Source organism: Ailuropoda melanoleuca, chromosome 2, assembly GCF_002007445.2.
Source record: "Ailuropoda melanoleuca isolate Jingjing chromosome 2, ASM200744v2, whole genome shotgun sequence".
In the NCBI taxonomy this organism is placed as follows: Eukaryota; Metazoa; Chordata; class Mammalia; order Carnivora; family Ursidae; genus Ailuropoda; species Ailuropoda melanoleuca.
Genome location: NC_048219.1, coordinates 144,388,851 through 144,406,304, shown reverse-complemented (window position 1 = coordinate 144,406,304; position 17,454 = coordinate 144,388,851).

Below are 17,454 nucleotides of genomic sequence, written 5' to 3'. Positions count from 1 at the left end.
AAGATCATTCTTGGGCTCCCATCTCAAAACTCTGTACTCCTATCAAGAAAGTAGGTCTATACTTTTCACCCCTCTGAGTTGGGTGGATATATATAAGGACTTACAGGTACCATTATTGTTAGCTTTGTAACTGTAAAATGATATGCACTTTCACACTGTTATGCTGTCTACTAAATCAAATGTGCAACTAGTACAGAAACCAAATTATACATTTTATTTTTAAAATTAGAAAGAAAAGGTAAAGCAACAAAACTTTTAGCTGAAAAAGTGAATAATTTGTTTTGTAGACATTTTTAAATTGCTATTATGAACTCAATGGATATTGTATTCAAAGATAAATTCCATCTAAATGTGAGTGTGGTGAATAAGATCTTGTCCCTCTGCCCGGCCCAGGAACCGTTTGTGTGTTCGGCTTCTTCAGACTACAAAGGGCACTCAGTAAAGGGAGAATTCTATCAACATAGAATGGCAACGTGCCTTGCCTTTCAGGCATCAGCCTTAATTTGATTGATCAACTAGATCTTACAGAGACATGATAATGTCTAAGTGACATTGTACAAGGTTAGACCAAATCCATTGATTGTTACAGCCCCTAATCCATTGATACACACCTCCAGCCAATTTATTAAGACCAAATCATGTGACTATTATATGTCCCAAGGTTGCAAAAAAAGTAATCTTACATTTTAGCAAGAAATACTTTTAAATGAATTTGAATTTTCCAGAAGGTTGAAGGAAAGAAGCATTCAAAAGTAAAAAAAAAAAATATATGAATGACAGTTGAATCTCAAAGATGATTCTAAACCAAACATTTTAGAACACTTCTCTTTCTTTGCCACTGACTCCCTCTCAAACTCTTCTCTCTTCTCAAGGTCCACAGAAATCACCATTATGCCTTGGCTCTCCCAGGTACCTCCCTGACAACAACCCAGAGGAGTTAGAAATTGTTTCCTTTTCTCGGGTAAGAATTGAGGCATAGTGGGGCACCTGGGTGGCTCAGTCGGTTATGCGCCCAACTCTTGATTTTGGCTCAGGTCGTGATCTCAGGGTTGTGAGATCGAACCCCATGTCGGGCTACACACTGGGCATAGAGCCTGCTTAGGAGTCTCTCTCTCCCTCTCCCTCTGCCCCTCCCTGCTGTGCTCTCTCTCTCAAAAAAAAAAAAAAAGGAAAAAAGAGAATTGAGGCATAGAGATATGTGCTCAAAATCACCCACACCCATGTGGAGGGACCAATCTCCAGCTCTCTGACAGACCTCCATGGCCATCCTCATCACCAACACTATGGTTCCCTACTGCACTTGCTTTCATGCATTCTTTTGTTTCCCAGAGGACAATGATGGTGTATTTGTCTTGTAAAGAATCTGGAAATCCCATACTGCCTACACGGGAGCTCTGCACATTCCAGGACTCCCCATTACTTCTCACCACCTCTACCACCACCCTGGTCCACCATCTCCCACCTGGATTACGGCAGGAACCTCCTAACTGGCTTGCCCTCCCTGCTCCCCCACCCTGCCCACTACAGGCTATTCTGAGCTGGACAGATCCTTTCCAATCCTAAACCAGACTGTGTCACCACAATGCTCAAAACTCTCCAGGGTAGCGATCAAACCCAAACCCCAGTGAGATACCGCTTCACACCCTCTAGGATGGCTCCCAGCCAAAAAGATAATAATACATGTTGGTTAGGATGTGGAAAAGTTGGAACCGTCACACATTGCTGGTGGGAATGTAAAATGGTGCAGCCACTTGGGAAAACAATCTGGCAGTTCCTCCAAAGGTTAAACATATGACTCAGCAATTCTATTCCTAGGTGAGAAATAGGAAGGAAAGTGTATTTCCACGCAAAAATTTGTCCGTGAATGTTTACAACAGCATTATTCATAATAGCCAAAAAGTGGAAGCAATCCAAATGTTTACTAACTGATGAATGGATAAATAAACAGTGGTGCTATGGAACATTATTCAGTCGTAAAAAGAAATGAAGTACTGAAGCACACCACACTGAGGAGCTTGCAAACGTACAAGCGAAAGAAGCTAGTCACAAAAGATCCCATATTGCGCAATTCCACTTAAATAAAATGTCCAGAATAGGCAAATCCATAGAGAAAGAAGGTAGATGGGTTGTTGTCTAGTGCAGAAGAGGGGATGAGGAATGACCGCTGTTGGCTCTGGGGTTGCTGGTTGGGGTGATGAACGTGTTCTGAAATTGATGATGGTGATGGTTTCGCAATTCCGTGAATATACTAAAAGCTATTGAATTGTACACTTTAAGTTGGTAAATTCTATGGTATGTGAGTTCTATCTCAATAAAGCTATATGTTTTTTTAAACCCTCCAGAGTCAATTATAAAACCTGGCACATAGTGAGTGCTTAATAATATTTGTAGAAGGAAAGAGGAAAGGAAAGGAAAGGAAAGGAAAGGAAAGGAAAGGAAAGGAAAGGAAAGGAAAGGAAAGGAAAGGAAAGGAGGAAGAAAGAAAGAGAAGGAAGGAGAGAAAGAAAGAAAGAAAGAAGAAAGAAAGAAAAGAAAAGAAAGAAAGAAAAGAAAAGAAAGAAAAAGAGGGAGGGAGGGAGGGAAGAAGAAAGAAGGAAAGAAAGAAAGAAAGAAAGAAAGAAAGAAAGAAAGAAAGAAAGAAAGAAAGGTGTTTTCATTTGTAGATCAAATTAATATCATGGAATGGATAAGCAGAGTTCAGAGAGGGGACTTAGGTCTTGCTTCAATATGTCATTCCTTAGGAGGTCTTCACTGAAAGCTCAAAATTTGCCTTCAGTGCCTGCCCTTCCTCCTTTGTCCCATTCATTTCACATGATTATTTGTTCTCTGTGAGGGTAGAGGCCATAGCTGCATCCCCGAAACCGCCCAGCACCGATCTTGGTGCTCAATGAACACTTGTGAACTTCGTGCCTGCACGTGAAATCGATCAATATCTATTTACATCTACTTTATTTATTAAACAGCTACTTTTTGTCAGACAATATGGTGGATGCTATGGACTATAAAAAAGTTAACAGGCTTTGAATTGTTTGACTTGTATTACAATCATGTATTACTTCAGTACTGCAAAAATAAAATGACGTAAAAAAAGTTTTAAAAGGGTTCTAAATCCTGGTTTCTTTTGAATGCTTGAAAGAAAAGAAATCAACAACTCAGAAGGTCTGCCATTGATGTCTGATAACCACAGATATGAACATTTGGGTAAAGCCATGATATGCCACGTGGAAAAATAGAGTGTATTAAATATGACTGCACTTCCCAATCTGATCCTTGGCTCAGCCACATATTAATTGTGTGATTTCAGATAGGCTACTGGGCTACTTGGAGCCTTGGTTTTCTCATCTGCGACTCAGGGATCTTGACACTATTACCTACCTACATGATAGGGCTGTTGTGATGATAAAATGAGACACCCATGTATATATTCTGCAAATTATCAGTATCAATATTAGCAGTGGCACAGAGGAACAGGTTGTCTCTACAGGGACCCGGGAAAGAGGTTGCCCTGGGCTTAGGGCTTCAGGGAGGGGGAGGTTTGGTTACCTCTGTGGTCTCTGGAGCCAGACCATCCGGGTTCTAATCCCAGGATGATCACTTACTAGTGTGTGGAATTTGGGTGAGTAAATTCTCATTCAAATAATTTTATTTTACTGTTAAATGGGGGAAATTAAAAGCGCCTACTTTGTGGAGTTGTGACAAGAATTCAAGAGAGAGTAAGCTTTCCATCAATGGCAGCTATAACTCAATCCTGTTTCTTAGGAAGGAGCTTTGCTAAGCACATTTCAAAAAGGGTAAAAGGATAAGGTGCCAAACAGCATTCTAACCAGAGAGAGCATACCACAATGCCCTGCAAATACAGATTATTAACCTCCTGATAATAGTTTATTGCGATTACATTCTATAATCATCTTCTAAAAGCTATCACAGGTACTGACTCCAAAGTTTTCCTTTCTCTGGCTGGTGTTGAATACCTTATGGAGAGCATTATAAAGCTCTCCAGCAATTCATCAGTCCAGCGTTTCCCTGCAATGGGCTATCACAAACCCCACTGTAAACTTGATTATCGTTAAACACATTGGAGTCTCCCATAACGATGGTGTCAAAGTTGGGGGCAGTATTCCTATGTGTTCGGATTCAACAGGACACTAACTAAAGATGTGTGCTGGATTCCAGAAGGAGAGGAAACCAACAGGCTTCATGCATCGAGAATCTAACTTTGGCCTCCTCTTAGCTGGAGGGTTTGGATCACCCTTTCCCCACCTGTCTGCTTTCCCATTATATATTCCCACATTCACTAAATTAGGAATTCTTCACCTATTTTCATGGTTCTCAGACTTCAGTGTGCATCAGAATAACCCAGAGGGCTTGCTGGGTCTCACCCCCAAATTTCTTATTCAGTAGGTGCAGCATGAGGCACTGGAATTCACAATTCCATCAGTTTCCCAGGTAAGGTGACACTGCTGGTGAGGGGAACACACTTAGAGAACCAGTTACCTAGCCTAACAAACAGCCACTTGGAAAATATACTTTTTAAAGGGCTGCCTTGCTCTTTAAAAGAACTCTGACAGCAGGCGAGCCTTCCGGATAAAGTCCAAAGCACTCAGCTTGGGAAGATTCTAGAGGGTGGACCTTCTGAGAGGCACTGAGTCAGGAGCTGATCAGTTGCAGCTGCTCTGATGAAATGTCCTATAATCAGCTGCTGCTTGTCTCCGCAGACCTCCCTTAGCACAAAGGGTTCCCAGCCCAGCTGCCTGCTCCCAGCTTCCTGGAGCAGAGCTGCAGCTGGCCCCACTTCCCTCTGCACAGGGGACCCGTCCGTGGGTGTGGTGAAGACCTGAGCAGGGCCTCCCCCGGGGGACTTCCTCCCCACTTCCGCCTGCCCCCTGACATCAGCTCTTCTCACCGGGGAAACCAGTCTACACTGTCTTGAGGGCAAGTGTTGGAGGTTTATTGTCATAGCAACTGATCCTCTCTCAGCAAGAGGGGTTGAAGAACCCTAGGGTGTGATCCGATGGGTGGGTTACACCGTTTCCATTTCCCTAAATGGCTATGTTACCACTAGAAACTCTTTCTTTTGAATTATGCACTTTTCCACCCACAAATCCCATCTTATAATGCAAACCGTTCTCCTGAAGGAAGAGTGTGAATTCCTTATCAAATGGAGCCTGGTACCAGCCTCAGAGGAGAGATCACCAGACCTCACCCACGTGAGGGATGCTGACAACAGCAACTTTGCTTCCCATGCTATTGTATCAGAAGTCCTGCTGAGAGGTGCTTGCTGAGGGTGAGGAGGGGAGTGACTGGGGCCACAACAGAGGCTGGAACCAGTAGCTCTCCCTACACATGGTGATGTTTTTAAAATCTCATGATCAAAAGCTGAAGACTAAAGATGGTCACCAAACACCTCGCTAGTCTGCCCGTCGTGAAACTACAGAGAAATGAAGAAATGTCCTTTGAGATGGGACTCCTACTCAACAGCACATTTTGTTGATGTTTCAGGACAAATTCACCTTCATGGTTTGTATTTTATTTTATATTTTATTTTGCTATCATCTATTTTAACATCTTGAGTCGGGTTTCACATAAAAGAACTAGAGCCAGGATGTTTGGGAAATTAACAGATGATATCTAGCAAACATTTTGACGGGTCATAAAGAAACATCTGCAGCGAGTCTGAGACTAGGAGTGTGTTGGGGGAAGGAGGCCCCTCTCCAGCAGCTGCATTGGGTTACGAGGTTGAGCTGAGCTAAGGGCTCCGAGCTGATGTCAGTGAGATTCAACGAGTCCCCAGCAGGGGGCACCCCGTTGCAGTAAACTCTCTCCTTTTGATAGTTCTGCTCAGGTCTGCAGACCTTACTCATTTTGATTTCTCTAACCCTCTGCTTCCTCCTTCAAAACAGACACTCCTCTCTAGGAAGCTTTCCTCCCACATCTTATGAAAATGGACATTTTGATGGGAGGGGGACTTTCGTGACTGACCCAAAGAGCACAAGGAATTCTGAGATTGTGTCACAAAATTCTGAGTCAATGGTGCACATCAGTATAAAAGGGCCTCCTGGTATTTCATTTCTCAAGGGTCAACTGTATTATTTGACAGCCTCTGCCTGTGCAGAAAACACCCCGTGTTCTCTGGCAGTGCATAAACAATCACGATAAATAATCTACTCATTAGCCAAAACAATCAGCCCTATTTTAGACAACCCTAAAATGTCTTGGAAGCAAATAATTCAGAAGTAGACAATGGCCTTCTTGCAAAACCAGGCTCCAGTGTTGCGGCCGTTACTATTTAAGCATTTTAAATAACCTTTTTTATCCTTTGAATAAATAATAGTCAGTTTTGAATAAATAAATGAATAATTTCGAATAAAATGAGGCAATTTAATTCATTACACTCACACTTCACAGCTCTGTAGACGCTTTTGGGCAAAATTCTCATTTTCAACTTGTGGATTTTGTAATTTGATAGGTTTTTGGGTTTTTTTTTTTTTCATTTTTCTTTTAAAGCTTTTCTTGCTGGAGATTTTGTCGAGTAAGGTGTCCTTACTCACCCTGGCTCTTTTCTCACCCACATTTTAAAAACCAATTCATTGTAGAAATGTTAACTCATTTCAGCCTCTTGAGGTAGCTGTCACAGAGGGGTAAACTGAGGCACAGAGAAATGCTTGACTTGCTAGAATACACAGAAGTGGCAAGTAACCCAGGCAGTATTTGAACCCAAAAGGTCTGTAGTGGAAGCCCAAGTACAGAGCTACCAGGCTATTATCTCTTAACAATGAAGAGTCCTTAGTTGTAAACACGTTCAGCTAGTAAATGGCTCTTTTAATTACATGTGATAACCTAGGTAAGGTATCTAGTCCAATCCCTGGCTCATAGTAGATGCTTGACAAAAATTGGGGGTATGGGAGGAGGACAGACGTGTGTATGTGTATTGACCCTCTGTACTCATTTAGTGAAGTGGTTGAGAGCACTGGCTTAAACAGAACTAGGATATTTCCAGTTCTTTCGATCATTATCGGTGTGGTCTTTTTCAACCACCTTTATCACACTAAGTTCAGTCTCCCCATCTATTACTAGAGTCTGCCTCACAGAGTTGAGGTCAAGGTAAATGCAATCATGCATGTGAAGTCTTAGCCCAGTGCCTGGCACAAGATAACAGGTTGCAATTCTTTCCATTTCATTTAGACCCAGTTTTATGTAAGGATTTAATCAGTGTTTAGTATCCTATAAAGTAAATATTTCCTGAAATTTTCCCTCAAATAAGGCCATTCAAGGAGCAAGTTCAAGTCTTTTTGGAGAGACATGGAAGCATTTGGTAATCAATATTGATTGAGGGTTTTGAAAAGAAAAAAGCTGAAGAGCACTATTAGAAAGTCAGTTATGGGCTGAAATTTGGCAAGGTTTACAGAGTTCAAGTCCAATACTTCTCCTCGGTAGCCAATACTTTATGCAAGAGAAAGCTGGAAACTCTGCCCTTGACCGAGGGCAAGGAAGGATAAAGAAATGAGAGAGGAGAAGCTCGGCCTAGCCACTGAGTGGGGTAGGCCTTCCCCCCTCCTTCCCTCTCCTTGCTCCATCTCAGGCTACGACTGATCCTCGTTTTGTTCCACTTCCCCAGGCTGGACTCTCCCCCAGCAGCCCTCTGCCTGGAGCAGCTGTTGGGTGCCAAAAGAGCATCACGAGCTGCGTTTTCTGCCTAGAGGCTGTGACAGGGGCCAGGTGGCCTCAGGGAGTGACCAGGGGAGTTCAAGGCCTGTGGTGAAGGGAAAGTGATTTCCCTCAAACCTCCATGGATGTGTAAGGGCCATGGGCATCTTTGCTGAACGGTTGTCCTTGCTATAAGGAAAGGGAAACAATATTCCGTCCTCAAAGTTGTATTTTAGACCATCGCAGGAACCACGATGGATGACTCGACATCAGTCTAGGGTAGTATTTTCCCAGTGGTCACGTGCCTTGCTGGGAAGCAGCACGTGCACAATGTCTCCCTGGGGTTCTCACGGACCCATAGGCAATTTTTAAGATGGCATCTTAACGTTGCTAGTCTCTGTGCCATTGCTTATGATTTCCTCCTCACCCAAACAGGACTCGTCACTGATGAGGGTCACATAATTCCAAAATACATGAAGGACAGGAAGGACTACAAGAGACCCTGGTGCTGGTGGGTGTTAGAAATAGTGAAAAACACTATTGTGACATGTGTCCCTATATTTGTACATCCCAGGGGCACCCCAAAGGACAGCTGGGGAACTTTTATCAAAAATGGCAAGAAATATGGGACAGCCTGGGTGGCTCAGTTGGTTAAGCATCAGCCTTCTGCTCTGGTCATGATCCCGGGGTCCTGGGGTCGAGCCCCACATTGGGCTTGAGCCCCACATTGGGCTCCCAGCTTAGCGGGGAGTCCGCTTCTCCCTCTGCCCTTCCCCCTGCTCCTCCCCCCCTCAAATAAATAAATAAAATATATTTTTTTAATGGTAAGAAATAAATCCCAAAAAGATTTCACTCTACAATTCATCTGTTCATTCTTTTTTTTTTTTTTTTGAGCTCCCATTATGTGCCCAGCATTGGAGCTACCAAGAGGCATGAGGCACAGTTCTTGCCTTCAGTGAACCTGTGGTCTGGTGAGAGGGAAGGTCAAGGAGACCAGCCTTCCACAGTGGGAAGAGCACAATAATGGAGGCATATCAGGGTGCTATGTGCACCAGAGGGGAACTCGGAGAGGGGCAACTAAGCTAGCTGAGGCTGCCCACAAAGAAAGCTCTGTGAGGCATGTGACCCTCAGCAAACCCAGGGGACCGAGAGTAGGAAAGGGAGGGGATGGTTCTAGGTAAGCGTCAGGAACACACTGAAGCATGAAAGCACTCGAGGGAACTGCAGGGAATGAAGTTTCTTTGTGGAGAGACCATGAGAGACCATGAGAGATGCCTCTAGAAAGGAAGGCAAGGCCAGATGGACCATGCTAAAGAATGAGTGTTTTATCCTCCATGCAGAGGGAACCCACTAAGGTGTAAGTCTGAGAGTGATACAATCAGATTTGAATCTTCTAAAAATCACTCCAGTAGAAGTGTAGAAGTTCATTTGCAAGGGTGGGTCTGAGATAGAGAGACTGTGAGCTGGGCTCTCCGTGCAAATCCTTTCCAGAAGTGAGTCCTCACTGTCCATGAAGCAGGAGTCCTGATAGTCCAAACTGGAAGAAGCCCAAGCCTACGACCCTGACCCCTCTTATCTGGACCCCTCTTATCAGGACCAGCCTTGTGATTCCTTTTGACCAACAGAATGTGGCAGAAGTGGCATAGCAAGACTTCCAAGCTCAGGGCTCAAGAAATTCTACAGCTTTCACTTTTACCCGCTTGAAAAAACACTGTCACCACATAAGAAAGCCCAGAACAGCCTCCTTGAGGACGAGAGATCCAGTGGAGAGAAGCCCAAACGTCAAGCCACCCAGTGAATGAGACCATCCCCAACCAGCCAGCCTCCCACCAACCCACCAATCCATGGCAGCCACAGAGGTGATCTTAGGTAAGACACGCAAGAGAACCATCCAGAAGAACTCAGCACCAATTACAAAATCCAGGGCAAATTCATGGCTATTGTTGCACACCACTGTGCCAGAGGGCGGTTAGTAACTCAGCAGTATGTAAGCAGGCCTCCTCTGTTCTGTAATTCCTGAAAACTGGCACGGCACCCAGACGCTGTCCAGAGCCTCCCCAGAATGAACCCTGTCTGGAGGGTAAATACACTCCCCATACCTAGTGGAGAACGGCCTTCTGCTAGCATCGTCTTGGTATCCTCTCCTCCAGAGGGCCAATTAGGCTGCCTGACTTTCTCTAATTTATATCTAACTATAAATGCACTGCCCAGATTGATGAGACATCAATATTAATTAATAATTCATAGTAGGGTCAGACTTTTTCACATGTAATCACAACTTTAAATCTCAAGAAATGCTCCGGTTAGATAGCTGGGAAAGCAACTTTTCCTTTAAATCCTGACCTTAAAAAAAACAAAAAAAAGTTACCTTTAGTCCTTTAGAACTAGTCCCTCAGAGTTTTGGGAAAGTGTGTGAAAAAAGCCAAAGTTGGCTAGAGATACCATTTTTCTCCTCAGGGCAGGATGCCCCTCTTGCAGAAAGTAGCTTTCATGTGAACAGTGGGGACAGACAAGGAGAAGACAAAATGACTGGGTATTCACGGCCCCTCGGATCCCATATGGTGGGGCGTGGGGGAGGGGCACTGAACTAGGCACTTGAAACCAAGTTGATGTTATGAAATTCATGGCATCTAAATTCCTGCATGTACATCAAAAGGGAAAGAGCCTGTTGCCACACACTTGAACTCATTTTGAACCTGCAAGAATTCTCTGTAGCACACTATCATGCCTCATCTTTGTTCCATAGATCTAAAGTTAAGTTTCTATCTTTCTGCTGTCGGCACATCATACCAAAACAGCTAGACAGATTTTTTTTTTTTTTTACCAAATTTAAAGGATATGTTTGGGATGTCCTGACTTGAAAAAAATAAACCCTGGGATTTGCAAGCATGAAAGTCACTCAGGGAGGTCCCAGAGGGCAGGTAGAAATGAGACATGAAAGACACTCGAGCTACCAGTCAGAGCCGTGACAAAGCATTACACCGCTCGGCCCAGAGAAAATGCAACTGGGTTTCAAATGTGAGCCCAAACTAAGACCATGAAGGGCTCCTGCTGCCCAGATCCGTTCTCACTGGAGCCGTTTCTCATGAAGCCGCGTTTGTAATGTTCTCCAGGGTAAGCAGCAGCAGGGATTTCTTTATTTAGCAAGGGTTAAAGATCGTTCCCAGCAATGCGGGGAGAGGCCAATGAGTGTCATAAATAGCCACGGGTGGTGCCCTAAGAGATGCACCCTTTGGAAACAAAGACATATTTGAAGCTAAGTTTAAACCTAAGAGATGCCATTTGATATTCTTTCTGGTGAGACTTTTCTTCCCAAAGAGGAGAGTTCAGAGCTCACCCTACGAATGAGCCCAAGTGATCCAGTAGAAACTTTCCTCTTTTTTTTAAAGACTCATTTATTTATTTATGAGAGAGAGAACGCGTTGTAGGGGGTGCGCAGAAGGAGAGGAAATCCTAAGCTGACCCTGTGCTGTGCGCAGAGCCCTACGCACACCTCGATCTCATAACCCTGAGATCACCGCCTGAGCCAAAACCAAGAGTCAGATGCTCAACCAACTGAGCCATCCAGGCGCCCGAAACAGTTCTAGTAGATACCTGCTGTGAGCCTTCAAAAACCACTTGCACGTTTGCATTGTGGTATGAAGTAAAGCTGTCTATGTTCCCATATATGCTCGCAGAGGCATTTAATAAACAGTAGTTGGATGAGTGAATGAATGAATGAATGAATAGTGTCTGAGGAGCTGTGAAAAGTGGACGAGTGAAATGAAGCATCTAACAGAACTCTTCCCAGAGAGCCAAACCTTGTTAGCTAGGCTTAAAATTGGATGGTATTGTTAGTTCTATTACTTCATGGAGTGTTGAGATTTTTCAAACTCTATTTAAAGGATCTAAAAATATAAAACTGTGGCTTTAAAAGGCCAGGACTACAGTGTTTCTATAATACTTTTCATAAGAACTGTTTACCTCACGTTTAATATTGGCACTGCCACTGTTCCTGCAAAGAATTGACAAACCAGCTCAATACACCTCATTTAGAGCCATTATGGGGCATTTCATCAAAGATCTGGTTATGAATGTCTCCAAAGAAAGGATCAATGAGGTTTTTATTATGGTCGGGAGGGATTTCTTTGGGGGGAAAAACATCCCTATAAAAGGAAGGCAACTGGACTAAAGCATGACCTGGACAAAGGACATGTTCCATTTTATTCTATTGAAGGTAAATATAATTTCTATGTTACAATAGCCTATTCCCACATATATTATCCATGTAATTGTTTATGTTCCCAAACTCACTCGATGGCAGTTTTACAAGCAGCATAGACAGACAATTCTCAGGAGCTAGCACTTGGGGACTGCCTTAAAGAGAAAACTGCCTTATAATTAGCACATTTGGTACATTAGCAATAAAGCACCCCTCGGAGGGTAAAACAAGCCTGCAGCTGTCCAAACCCCTGTCTCTCAGAAGAGTGTCAGAGGGAGGTTCTGGGGGCTCCTACGTCACTTCACTTGGGTCGAGGTTCCCCTGCATTGTGGTCTTAAAGATCCTATGAAACATGGTATATTTAATCATTTCTTTGTGTACCTTCTTTATACAAAATGAATTAATTTAGCCTTAGTGTGGTTTTATTTAGTTCCCAATAGTTTTATAATTTGATAAGAAAAACGTCTCTAATTGGCTTTAATATTTTTCTTCAGTTTGTACCTGCCAAGTCAGTAATTTGAAGGAAGCTGAATAAAATCTCCAAAAGTGTTCTGTTTTATATTATCTCCCTAGTTTTGTTCAGCCTTATTAGTAAACCCTTACACTTTTTGTTCTTTATACAAATCTCGGAAACATGTAACAAAAGCACGTGAGAAAAGCAAACACTGTTTTCCTGTAGGTGTCCGTCAGGGTTCTTTGGATGCAAGGCGACGAAACAGGCTCTGGCTAATTGAAGTCAAGAAACAGGTGGTGGGAAGGATACTGGGACAACTTAGATTGAGGGAGAGCTGAACGGTGGGTCTCAGGCCAGGCCTGCAGGGTTCCCATGGCTGGGCTGCACCACCCTTCAGTCTCTCAGGATAGGGACTGTGAATGGCCCAGCTGGATCTAGACTGTCTCCCCTGTGCCAATCAGGTGCCGTCAGGAGCCTCGGAGGAACGCACAGACAGGTGGCTGGGGCGCCACGTGCTGAGCAGCCCCCTTCCTGTCGCTGACTGCACTCTAGATGTGTCTGTTGTAAATACCTCCTAAGTGACTTTGGTTGTATTATATCTGCCAATGGTGAGTGCGTGTATTTTTTTCAAAATAGACTTAACAACAACAATAATAACACCGGATGTCTGTGCAGAGTTTTACAGTTTCAAAGCGCTTGGCATACATTATTATTAATGGTACATTTTTCTTAATTGTCAAAAGCTATCATTCACTGAACACTTACTAACTTTCTGATGGTAAATGACCACTTACCATTGTGCTAACAATGTGCTAGGTTGGTGCTAAGCACTTTGCATAGATTATCTCTAATCCTCACACACACACACACACACACACACACACACACACACAAATCCTCGTAGGTTTGTATTATTATCAAATTTGTCAGATCATTTCGGGAATAAGACAGGATATAAATAAAGCAAAATAATAAATACAAAACTAAAGTGATATCCTACACATGGACTTACTTGACCTTCCCAAGACCCTGATGAAATCATAATTATGCACAATATACAGGCAAGGATGCCGAGACCCACAAAGAGTGTCTGCCCTATACCTGTAAACCTATAAATGGTAGAATTCTCATCTTCTCGCTGCCTGTCCAGTGCTCTTTACCATATTAGGCCAATAGAACTTGAGCAAATCTATTGATAAGGTTATTTCTAGAACTTTGCCTTAGTTAAACTCGGTTTTAGTTCACAGGATCAGGAGTAATTACTGAGATAAATCCTTGCTGAGCTGGGTTTATATTTTGGTTTCTTTAATAGAGAAGACAGGGAAATTACAGTATAGTCTAAACTGCCATAATTGAGAGACTCAAAAGTTATGTGGCTTAATTTCTCTCAAACTGAGGAGTCTGGAATGAGCAGACCAGGAAAGTCAGGCAAGTGAGAAAGAGGGAAGTTTGGGGCAAGCAGCTTAGGTTTTGAGACCCAGAATCTGTACCTTCTCACTTCGGCTTACTTCCTGTTGGCCCAGATTTAGTCACATGGCCATACCTGCTACAAGGGAAGATGGGAAATGTTCTTTCTAACTGAGGGGACAAGTGCCCACCTAAAACTTAGAGGGAAACATTACTGAAGGTGGGGAGGGGAAGTGGAAACCATGGGGAATTAGCCATTTCTGACACAAGGAGTATTTTTACATGTTCTTTTTTTAAGCAATCAGAATTTGAAAAAATAGCTACTCATAATTAGGAGCGGATCTAGGTTTTCTGGGGCCTGAAGCTTATACAATCTGGAGGAAGTGGTGTGTGGAGATCTTTATCAAGAAAAATAATACAAAAAGATTGAACTTTTGGAAATGTTACAAAAACATATGATCTTAGGAACGCATTGCTCACCCCTCCAGGGCCCTGCCTCATCCAGGATCTATGCAGATGAGAAGCCTAGAACCTTAAGCCTCATTAGCTTCAGGGTAAACCAGTTTATCCTTGTAACAGCTGGATTGCTCAACTCTTTGTTCCAGCAAACTTATGAACACATAAATGCTATGACTTTGTATCTGAAGAAAATGGCTGAGTCAATGACAGAGAGTTGGTGTGATTTTTTTTTATAGTAGCCGTGGCCCAGCTGGTGGCTGAGAGGCCTTTAGTGAGCTATTCTGACCAGTTAGTCCATCAGCCGTAAACAAACATAGTCAGAACAATGACACATACAAAGCAAAGGGTGATGTTGGTTTTGTCTAAGCTGAACTGGAAGGGCTGGATCCCATTTCTGACCATCCTGACCAGCACTGTGGCCTTGCTGGGATGTGGAGAAGGTATCCTCTGCCAGCCTCAGGTCCCAGGTCTGTAGAATAAAGGGCAGAGTGGGATTCTGCTCAGGCCTCCTACACCATAGGGAAGATTCTGGTAGAATCTTCGTGAAATATATTCTGACCTGCTTCACCTCATGGGCCTGAGCTCAAAGAAAAATGATCAGTCATTACAACGATCACTTAACCATTTGCCTAGAGTAAATCCCAAAGAATGACAAACACAGTTTTACTAAAAATATACCTTCCATGGGGAAGAGAAAGCTGGTACAGGTGTCCCCCCACCCTGGAATGCACGCTTCCTCATTAGGTATTTCCAGAAATGCAGTTCTCCTCAGTACAGCTCAAATGCTCATTCATTCATTCATTCATTCATTCATTCCAGGAACATTCCTTTTCTGCTTGCTCCAAGCAGGCAGGCCCAAGGATACAGGAAGGGTGAGGGAAGGGCACGCGCACACAGACAGACAGACAGACACACACACACACCATGGAGGGTGAAAAGGGCTGTGTCAGACTTATGTGTGGAGACCCTGGAGACACACACATAATCCTTAACTGGGAGGGGGTAGAGGTGCCACATCAAGAGAGGGTGGAGGGATGTTTAAAATTAGTCACCACGAAGACTATTTTTCTCCTTAGTTCACTAGGCTGGAACAATCTCTCCCTTTCCCGAATATTGGGTACACATGACACCAATCACGTTCCCCTGCATGGCCCTCGGCATCAGCCTTATCTTTCCCACTGGAGGGTAAATGGTGGAGGAGGGTAGGACGGACTATGAGCGAGTATGAATATGCAAAGGACACTGATGTTTATTTATTTATTTATTTAATATTTTATTTATTTATTTGGGAGAGAGAATGAGCGAGAGAGAGAGAGCACATGAGCAGTGGCAGAGGGAGAGGGAGAAGCAGGCTCCACTGAGCATGGTGCCCAACATGGGGCTCGATCCCAGGATCCTGGGATGATGACCTGAGCCAAAGGCAGACGCTTAACCAACTGAACCACCCAGGCGCCCCAGACACTGATATTTATTAAACATCTGTTTTAAATTAGGCCTTTTATATATTCTGTTAATTATTTAAATCATATTTTTTTAAAATTTGATAAGGAGGATAACATCCCTATTTTGCAGACAAGAAAACTGAGGCTAAAAATAAATAAATAAAGAGGTGCCTGGGTGGCTCAGCCAGTTAAATGTCTGACGTCGGCTCAGGTCATGACCTCAGGGTCATGAGATCGAGCCCCGTGTCAGGCTCTGCGCTCAGTGGGGAGTCTACTGTCCCTCTCCCTTTCTCTCTGCCTCTCCCCTGATTCTTGCACTTGCTCGCTCTCCCTCCCTCTCAAATAAATAAAATCTTTAAAAAATAAATTAACTTAAAAATAAATAAATACATAAATAAATAGGCTTAAGGAGCTTGTCCAGACTCACGTACCAGCGCTGGTGGAGAAAGTGAGGATTTGAACCTAGCTGTCTCTGACCACAGAGCAAATATACTTGTTAGATACCAGACTTAGTCATTTTTCTTTTACCTCACAGTACATAAAACACTTGATTACTAATAATAAATAGTCTCACTGGGCCTTTCTTCTTGGGCCTTCTTTAGATTAATAACAAGGAAACCTACCACAGCCTTGTTTCTCCTGGTATAGACATCTGTTAGTTCAAGATAAACATTTAGAACACTACCTTAGCAAAAGCCATTAATGATTAAATAACATAAAATAATAAATAAAACAAAATGACATTAAATAATGACATCTAAAAAAGAACTTTGGCAATTAAACACTCCAGGGTGTTACGTCAATGTATTGCCAATACCAAGCCTGTTGGTAAACTTGTGCTCTGTACTTTCAGTTCTTAAGAAAAAACAAATTAAAAAAAAAAAAAGGAAAAGAAGAAGAAGAAAAACCGAAGGCCATGATTGTTGGAAGTGTTTTTTTTTTTTTCCCTTATAAACTGATTTCTGTGTTGACTGGCAGCTATGTGATTTCGTTTGGCTAGTTGAGGTCACACCAAAAGCAAATTTTCTTTTTACCAAACCCTGTTATATATCTTATTACTGGGACATGGGAAAACATTACCTAGTATTTCCTATTTAGTGTATTTAGAAAAGAATCATCTATCTTCTATTATAAGCAAACGAAACTTCATATGTTTTTTAGTTAGAATTAATATTCCAGCCACTAAGTTCCATGTGCTATTATGGAAATAATATATAGTATATTATTGGAAATTTTTTAAAAAGCTGGCCATAACCCACATGATATATACTGTTCTCAGTACTGTTGTTAGACTAGCACAACTCTAAGGTGATTTGGGATTTTTTGTCTATGCACAAAAACCCAGCAGTTCTGTCTTCTGATGCTCTTTCGAAACTCTTCTCAGCCAACTTTGCATTGCATATTTGAAAGAACTTACTGTAATAGTCAACCTTTTATTGAAATTTAACTCATTTTTAAAAATAAAAATCCTTTTACTCTCTAAGAGAAGATTCAAGATCCTTCAAATGATACAACTGAAAACTAATGTCAAATGATAGACAGAAATTATTCTCCGAAAATAGTAATATCCATGTGGAGAGACAGGTCCCTGCTAGCAGGCCAGTGATAGCTGGGTGAATTGAAGCAGCTATCTGGGAAGAGAGAACAGCTAACCCAGGAATAATTGGGGCAAAAAACAGGTAGTAATTTCCTACTAGTTCATTTCAGTGTAAACAGAGCCTTTTAACTACAATTCTCATATGCCTTAATCCTTGCCCATATTTCATGAAGAACAGAATCTGCCATTTTTGTTTTTTTCAGACATGGACACTTTTATTTACCTTCTTTGATGAACCTTAGAATCACAT